The sequence below is a fragment of the Rattus rattus genome, chromosome 8, assembly GCF_011064425.1.
Source record: "Rattus rattus isolate New Zealand chromosome 8, Rrattus_CSIRO_v1, whole genome shotgun sequence".
Taxonomy (NCBI): domain Eukaryota; kingdom Metazoa; phylum Chordata; class Mammalia; order Rodentia; family Muridae; genus Rattus; species Rattus rattus.
The window spans coordinates 56,587,515-56,597,026 of NC_046161.1; the positions used below are offsets into that span (position 1 = coordinate 56,587,515).

A 9,512-nucleotide genomic window follows, 5' to 3' on the forward strand; every position below is an offset into this window, starting at 1 on the left:
TCACCAAGATGAGAAGGGGAAGGAGCGTTTGAGAGATGGGTAGATCCTGGAGTTGAACCTTCATGAGTGAGATTGGTACCCTAAACCAGAGACCCCAGAGATTCTGTGGGAGGACACTGGATGACAGCCGTCTGTGAAGAAGAAGGCTTCCACCAGACACCAAATCAACTCTCCCACCTCCCAGTATTTAAATAAACTGTTGTTTCAATCACCTGGCCTTGCGGTGTTATTTGGTACAACAGCCTGATCAAATTAAACCAGGCAAACTCTCTTTGTTGGGTAGAAGACCGTGCAACCAGGGACTGGGCAAATGGCTCAGCTGGAAAAGTCCTTCCTATGAGGAACTTTGTTCCGATCTTCTGCAAACACGTAAAAGCCAGGTGCAGTAACTCGATGCCTGTAACCTCAACAGTGGGGAGGTGGAGGCAGGGGGATCTTTGGAGCTTGCTAGCCAGCCAGTCAAGACAAACCAGACAGCTCTGAGAAACCCTGTCTCCGGAAGTAAGGTAGAGACTGATTAAGGAAAATGTTGACCTTTGGCCTCCACGTGCATGAGCACACATATATTCAAATGCAACACACACACACACACACACACACACAGAAGACACGCATAGGCATAGGGTGTACTAAACCATTCTATTTTGGTTTTCAATGAGCTGGGAAAGGTTCTATCCACTATCTTCTAAGATTTTCTCTCTACCCTCAACCTAAGATTTTCCTTAGACTCCTTCTTTAGATGGACGTAGAACATCCAAAAATCGCATTTCCTGTACTTTATTCCTTCTCTCAGTCCAATGGATTGGGGTGAGCCTGGTTAGCCAGAAACACGGGTGTCTCTCTAGACGAAGATGCACACTCACTCAGGAAGTCCTTCATCCCACGCTGTCCAGTGACCCACCCCGTATTCTCCTGGCTAGAAGTGAACGGAGGGCTTCACACGAGTTCCTGCCCACTCAGCAACAATGCGTTTCTCACAGCCTTACTTCAGATGTCACGTCCACCCCTCACTCGGTCCAGCGCGTGGAAAAACAAGTCAATCTCAACACTTACACAACGAATACATCCCTGGCTCAGCAGTTAAGAGCACTTCCTGTTCTTCCCGAGGACCCAGAACCCACATTGGGAGGCTCACAACCAAGGGATCTGTGAGCTCTGCAAATCCCTACCCAGCAGGTACACATGTCCACACACAGACACACAAGCAGACATTGAACGTTTTCTAAAATGAATGTTCGCATGATCGTCCCCCACCTCCGTTCCCTTGCCTTCTTGTTCGGGTGCAGCATACCTGAGAATGGGAGTGGGGGGTACACCATCTGAAGGCCAGAGAAGGAGTCCTAGCTCGCTTTCCATTGCTGTAATAAAACACTGGCTGAGAGCAACTTGGAGAAGACCTTTCTTTGGCTCGCAAGTTACCACCCATCACTGAAGAAAGTCCCAGCAGGAGCTCAAGCCAGGAACTGAAAAAGAAGCCGCGGAGAAAGGCTGTCCTGCTCGCCATGGTTCAGCCTCCTTTCCCCAGGACCCTCTGCTGTGGGATAGCATCACTCATAATAGGCTGCCCCAAGAAACTGTCCCCACAGGCAACCTGATAGAGACAATTCTTCACTTGAGATTCCCTCTTTCCAGGTGACCCGAGTTTGTCAAGTTGACAAAAACTAGCCAGAATAGCATAATATCTTCCTCTGTCACTCTCTGCTGCATTGCTTTTGAGACAGAATCTCTCGCTAAACTAGAAGCTCGTTGTTTGGGGGTGGTCTGGCTCGAATTCCCCTGTCTCTGCCTCCCAGCTCTGGAGGTACAGCCACAGGCAGCCATGCCTGGCTTTTTATGTGAGTTCTGGGGTTTCAAACTCAGGCTCTCATGCTTGAAGAGTAAGTGTTTTATCCATGGAGGCATCCATCCGTCCATCCATCCCACAAACCTAAGGATACTTCTAAAGGTACTCTCTCTAAGATACATGTAACGGCTAGTGCCTCGTCCCTAGAACTTCAATACTTAGAAAGCTACAGCAGAAAAATTTGCTTTGGGGATGAGTCCAGTCTGGGAATTGTAAAGACAAAAAGATGGTCTCCAGGACAGTCACAGGTTCTGGCAGAGAAGACATTTCACCACACGAGGGCAGCAGAGCCTCACTAATGAGTGGAATGGCGCTGGCGGCTAACCTCTGAGCACCTGCTGCTGAGATCTAGAAACCGGCCTTTGAGTTTGCTATAATGTAGCAATGCGTGCTTTGCTATTTATTGTGCCTTTAGCTTTCGTGCCTCTCATTCTAAATACACTAAATATCAGGCAGCAACATTTCAAACAATTCAATAAGAATAATGTAATAAGCCTCTGCATGCTAGAAGATTTTTCCCCCTGTAGGCTGGTTTGAGGAATGTTGCCCATTCGTTCACTTGTCTCTAGGTCCAAGGCAGCTGCTCTGCACACAGCCCAGGACTAAAATCAACTTACAAAGCTACACCCATCTTGGGACACAATAGAATGCTAGCCTGCCTCTGGAAAGTGCCTTCTTTCGCCTTCTTTTTTTGTGTTTCAACTTGCTTTGGAGAACTTGAAATTGGCTCTGTGAAATATTTTTGTTTGTTTTAAAGAGATGTATTTAATGTTATGTGAATGGCTACTTTGCCTGCATGTATGTGTGCACCAGAAAAGGGCAGAAGAGGGTATTGGATCCTCTAGAACTTGAATTGCAGATGACGGTGAGCCTCCATCGGTGCTGGAAACTGAGCTTGAGTCCTCTCCTCTGCAAGGTCAGCCAGTGCTTTTAACCACTGAGCCAGCGCCCAGATGGTAAGCATTGAGCCAGCTATTTCTCCAGCTGTAGAATAATTTTAATAAATAGGATGGGTGTGGCTGAAAGGAGTGGCAAGCAAGTGGTCCTTGGCATACGTTTAGTTCTCTCCAGGAAGACGCTGCCATTATGACTGTTAGTGTCAGACCTCATGACAGTCTAAAGGCAAAGCTGGTGACCTAAAGTTGTAAGTCTCCATGAAGCTGTCCCCCTGAATGAATTTCAACAAAGTCCTCAACACAAGTTCAGTTAAAAACTCATTTAGCTTCTGAAGAATAAGAAACACGCAGATAATAGGAAGGTTCTTAAGATAGAACCTCTTTCTCTTCTGGTGTGTGTGTGGTGTGTGTGTGTGTGTGTGTGTGTGTGTGTGTGTGTGTGTGTGTGTGTGCTACCCCACAGACTTTTTGCACGTCTGACTGAGTTCAAGATCTCTGAGTATGTGTTGGAGATTGTATGGAATTTTCTGTCAGGTGCCACCAAATCAAATAGAAGATAATTTTATATAAAAAGGATTTCAGGGCTGTGGAGATGACTCAGTCAGCAAAGAGCTTACAGTTCAAGCATAAGGACATGAGGTCCGTCCCCAGCAGCCACATAAACATGGTGGTGTGCGCTTGCAACCACAGAAATGGGGAGGTGAGAACTGGGCAGCCAGCTTAGGCTAACCATCAAGGTCCACGTCTCAGTGAGAGTGAAAAGAGAGGTGCATGGCTCCTGGGGAATAACAGCTGAGACTGGCCACTGCCTTCCACACACATGCGCACGCGCACACACACACACACACACACACACACACACACACACACACACCGCCTTTCAGTGGGGTGTAAATGTGGTGCTGTTGGTGGAGTGAATAAATTCAGCTAGGAAAGTCCTTATGAACGCTAATTATGCATCAGTTCAGTAGCTCCGCTTTGACATGTGCTAATATATTTTTGGCCACTGAATTGGCCAGAATAGCCTCATTTCTAGACACATTAGAGAAATGGGAGTTTATCATATACACAGCTAATCAGGCCATTTATGCACAACTCCAGTAACCACATATAAACTCTTTACGAGCTTGGAACATCAGTAACTAAAAAGGATAAAAAGTCAGTGTCGCACTGAGAATGTAGCTCAGGGAGCCAGTACCTGCCTAGCGTATGATGATAGGATCCTCACTACCTACACACCTGTGCTGTCACAAACTGTGTCATTTCACCCATAAAACAAACCCTGAAAGGTAAGTGTACACACACACACACACACACACACACACACACACACACAGCATAGAGATCCAGAGCAGCTAAAACACTCGCTCACCTTCTCAGTATATGTGTTTGCTCAGGCCTCTGTAACAGACCACCATAGACCCCTGGCTTAAAGAATAGCAACTGGCTCCCTTCTACTTTTAAGAGACCAAGATCACAGTCTGGTGTGTTTAGTGCCTACTGACACCTCTCTCCATGGCTGGTAGGCAACCTTCTCGTGTCTCCTCATAATCCTTCGTCTGTATGTCTGCATTTTTGTATGTTCATATTAAGACGCCGATCATATTGAAGACAGGCCTGGTTGTTTATGGCTGTAACCCCAGCACTCGGGAGGCTAAGGCAGGAGTACATTGGTAGCCAGCGTGGGCTACACAGTGAGTTGCACAACAGCTGTGAATAGAGACCCTATCTCTAAAGAAAAGACGAGAAGCAGAAGGAGTGGGAAGAGGGATAGCTGAAGAGGGAGGAGGAGGTTGGGGAGGGAGGGGGAGAGAACTCATTGGTCGTTTAAGATTGAGAGCTCGCCCATGGCCTCATTTCTCATTCTACCTTGGTTGCTTCTCTTAAAGACCCTATCTGTGGTGCCGGAACGAGGACTTTGTGTATAGGAGACATAGTTCAACCCATCACAGAGCCCCAGTGGGATCTGGGAGCTTCAGCATGACCTTCCTGCCATAAAAAAACCAAGACATTCACCAAGGGCCTTTGAAGATGAGCAGGGAGACCAGAAGTGTATCTCAGGCCTAGAGAGATGTAGGGTACAGAGGGAGGAGCCTGCTGTGATCGGAGGATGGCTCGGGTATTCCCAGGGTGCTTACGAAGAGGAAAGTGTAATAATTGGACAGGTTGTTCAGAGAGCAGAGGACCTTCTGTCCAAAGCCCCGAGGAGGTAACGAAGTAGTCAGAACGACAGCCTGTGATGCAGGAAGGAGAGAACAGAAGGAGCTGGAAGAGGCTGGGAGGTAAGGCAGAAGCGGAGGCCACAGGGAAACCCTTTCTACCAGCCCCAGCATGTGGGCAAAAGCTGGACACCATCTGGGCAGTCGGAATCTACTGAGAAAAATGCAAAGGCTGGTATAAAAGGAGGCCGTCATGATGTGCTTGGTGTCTCTGTGCCCTCATATGCCTTGTGGAGACCCATGACAGGCACTAAACATTAGGACTCAATCAGTGCTTACAGACGCACATGCATATGTCAGACTGGAGGCTCGTGGCACCATGTCATGAGTTCTACACTGTTGGTCGAGTGATAGGCAGCTAAAACAGAAGGAGCTGAGACATATCATTGGAGCATACCTGTCACCTTCACAGTTAGAATAAACCAGGCTATCCCCGAGTCCAGGCTATCCCTGTCCTGTCACAGCTGGATGATAACCCTTCAAGCTACAAGGCCTTCCTCCACCGCCCCTGCCTCCCACGAAAGCTATCCAAAGCCAACTTCTCTAGTTCTCTCTTCAAATATCCTCTGGGCAACTCTTACATTTCCTCAACACTGCCCCATTGTTACCTTTTCTACCATTTTGAAACACTTCTAAATGAGCATCCTGTGCCTATCATACGACATTTGTCTCACTGTCACTACTGGATTTGAGTTTGTCACCTGTCATTCCAGCTCCCTGTATAACCCCTGGAGGTCAGGAAACCAGGCATGTTATCCACCTGTTCAGGGTTCCTTTCTGTTGCTCTGACAGACGTTGAGTAGCAAAAGCAAGCTCATTTCAGCTTCTACTGCCAGACAACAGCTCATCACTGAGGGTAGTCGGGGCAGGACCTCAAGGCAGAAAACACAGAGGACAGTGATCATCATCTGCCCAACCCCCACCCCGTTGCTCTCAAGCTCTGGCTTAACTGCTGTTTGCATCCAGCATGTCTTGGTCCTGGGAACCGGAACAATGAGAGGAAGAAGAAAAGAGACAGAGAGACACACATAAAAGGTGAGATTCAGACCAGGTAGTGGTGCACATGCCTTTAATCCCAGCATTCGGGAAACAAAGGCGGGCAGATCTCAATGAGTTCGAGGGCAGCCTGGTCTGTAGAGAGAGTTCCAGGAGAGCCAGGGCTACACAGAAAAAAACAAACAAACAAACAAACCTGTCTCCAGAAAGAAAAACAACAACAACAAACAAACAAAAAGCCAGATGAGATTGGATGGGCTATGCTCACTTGATAGAGGTCACTTACTACTACAAACCCGCCCAGAAGCCCACTCTTTTGTAATGTGCAACACAAGAGGGGTTAGCCAGTCTCTGTGGGAGGTCCCTTGTAGGGAAGTAGCCTCTGCTTGAGTTGTAGGAGGAAGAAACTGTGGTTGCCAGTTTTTGCACACACTGCCAACATCTACACATGGACCAGAAGAAGATTTTGCCAGTTCCCTGAGTCTGGGGAAGGCTTTGCTCTTCCCACAGCTCTGAGGTATTGGGGTCTTTGCCATACCTGCCCGCGCTTTGCCAATACCCTCTCAGTACTCCTCCCATCCTTCCACATTTGCCTAGGGCCTCCTCTGCTCCTTACCTCACGGCTAACCTTATAGAGCCAGGATCACCTGCTCAGAATACAGCGCAGGCCACATGGGATATGTCCTTCTATACCAACAGTCAAGGCCATCCCCCTCAGACACACCCACAGGCCTCTGATGGAGGCAGTTCCTCAGTGGAAACTTTCCTCTCAGATGACTCTAGTCAAGTTGTCAGTTAAACTAGGACACCACACTTACCGTAACCCTGTTCTTCACCCTGGCCCAGTCTTCCTTCAGCAAGCTTTCAATAGGTATGCTGAATTCGGCTGAACTGTAAATGATGGGAGAGGTTGTTATAAAGAGAGATTTTTCTGCATAAGCATCTGCTTTTATACAATTCCACATGGAGAGACCAACGAAAACTCAGCTGTCTGGATGACCTCCTATTCCACAGCGCCTCCGCCTCGAACTTGGCCAGCCAAGCCCTGACCCTCCCCCAAGTCACACATGCCTATGCCATCATTCTCCAAACTTCTTCTGTGAATTTGCTCGGGGAGTCATAAGAATTGCTGTACATTATCACTAATTATCTACCTCGGCCCATCTGTGTGATAAGAAACAGCCCCAGGCCTGAGGGATGGTTCAGTGGTCAAGAGTGGGGGCTAAAGTGACCAGATTGTTTACTTTATTAGCATCCATGAGGATAGGGGACTGGGTCTTCCTGTTATCTGTCACCTCCTGTCCCAGCACTTGGTTTCCAGAAACTTTACAAATTGTGAAGAAACTCAAGCAAAGAACACCATTCACTGGTAACCATTTTTGGAGAGAGCCTTGTTTACCCTTGACCTTGACCTCCTGACCCTCCCATCCCACTTCCCAGGTGCTGGGGTCAAGCCTGTGCTACCACACCCAGCAAATTCTGAAAGAAATCCCCTCAACTGTGCCTCTCGGCTTTGGCTGCCCACTAAAAACTCCTCCAAAGCTCCTTTTTCTTTTTTCGTAGCTGTCCTCAGACACACCAGAAGAGAACATCAGATTCCACTACAGATGATTGTGAGCCACCATGTGGTTTCGGGGTATTGAACTCAGGACCTCTGGAAGAGCAGTCAGTGCTCTTACCTGCTGAGCCATCTCTCCAGTCCATGCAGCTCCCTTTTCTTATCTCTTTATTCTTCCCATCTCCTATCTTCTCTTCTTTTTCTTCTCTCCTCTTCTTTCTTTCCTTTTTTTAAACTCCATTTATTGATCCTCAAACCCAACACAAAACTCAGAGCAGTCAGTGTTCTTAACCATTGAACCATCTCTCCAACCCCCCAACACAAAACTCTATGCAAAAGTTTTACAGACCCTTGACCTCGCGGCCACAGCTGTGTTCGCTGAAGTCAGCTTGCTTCTGTCTCTTTGGGCTCTGATTCTTCTTTCTGAGACTCTAAGAGGACTTCAAGTGCTCTCTTCCTCTGCACTCTCTCAGCATTGGTGGTCATCACCAGATGGAGTGGGGAGATGGGCGGCGGGGAGAGCCAGAAAGAGCCAGATGTTTCTCCTATAGGCTTAGACAGGTGAGCTGAGCCCCACAGCGAAACCAAGGCCAGATCCGGTCCGGTTGAGGGCAGCAAGTTTTTCTCCGTTATTGTTGGGCAGTGGATCGTAGTAGCCCAAGTGCTCCGGAAGCGGCCATCCCTGAGACACCTGTTGTGAACAGCCACAATGCGGTAAAAAGGCCAGTTGGTGCAGCCACCCAAATCAAGGCGTATGGTTAGGTGGCCTCCGTGATAGGCTTTGCAGATAAAGGTTGTGAGGTGGACCATGGTGCTTCCGTGAGCGGCTCTTCCGCGGCGTTTTCTTTTTCGTAAACAATGCTAACAGGCAACCTGTGTCTTCCGCTGTCCTAGTCCCTCTGAGAGAGACTCTGGTACTCTCAGAGTTCAAGGGTCCAGGCTAATTTTCGAGACAGGCTTGCCACAACCCACTAGGGGGCACCAAACAACACACGCAGGTCAGGAAGATGCGCAGGTCCACTTGGAGACAGATTTTTCAGTCATGCGTTCCTATCTTCAGTGACAGTTTTCTGCTTTTCTTCCCTTTGTTTTATTTGAAGGACACACACATGAACAGCAACTGCATCAGAGATCACGGCGACTCTGGGTAGGAAATGAAGAAGTCTGCATCCTCCAACAGATATCAGCCTCTGTCCAGGGTTTCTGGAAACCACTTCTCTGCTGACTTCAGTTAAAGCTCACCGTTTGAAGCCGGGCTGAGGATGGGGCTGCGGCCGACGTCATTTCATACATAAAACACTAGTAATGTACTGTGGAGCACAGGGAGTCCCTGAGTGTGCTGCCCCGTGAGAGTCAGGCACATTAAGGTTTGGGGGGTTTGGGTTGGTTGGTTTGGTTGGTTTGGGAGGGTTGTTTTGATTTGGTTTTGTTCTCTGGGTTTTGTTTTTGAGACAGGATCTTGGCTGACCTGGAACTCGTTTCAAAGGCCAGGTTGACCTCACAGAATGCTGCTTGCCTCTGCTCTGGTTACTGAAACTAAAGGTCTAGGCCACCCCAGCAGGTGAGAGGAGTTTTTAATCCCTCCTGATTGAAAGATGTCAGGACAGGTTGTTCAGCTTGGACTCGGGGAAGAGTCAGTTAGGAGGAATAAAAAAATCACCTCTGATATCTTAGGGCGGACATTGGAGAGTGTGACCGCCTTTCTTCTCAACTATTCTACGACAATGCTCATCCTCCACTCAGCTGCCAAGGTTTAAAAATGTAGGGAGGTCACCACTCAGTTGTCCCCTGTAAGGCAGCTCTGTTCCCAAGGACATGGGTCAACACTAGTAATCGACTTTACTGGCCTAAGGAAGGTGGAGAAAATGCAAACTTCTGCTGAGCTGTCTGCCCTACATTCTCTCAGGTTTCTTCCTTAGTAACAAGGCAGGCTGGACATGGTAGCACCCAGTGTCATCCCAGCACAGTGCGGGTACAACAGGTCTTAAGTTTGAAGCCAA

General features: G+C 48.2%; 1 pseudogene; it reads right to left on the reverse strand.

The window, feature by feature from the left end:
* Positions 1 to 7,896: 7,896 nt before the first annotated feature.
* Positions 7,897 to 8,322, reverse strand: LOC116906627 (annotated as a pseudogene).
* Between the last annotated feature and the right edge of the window lie 1,190 nt (positions 8,323 to 9,512).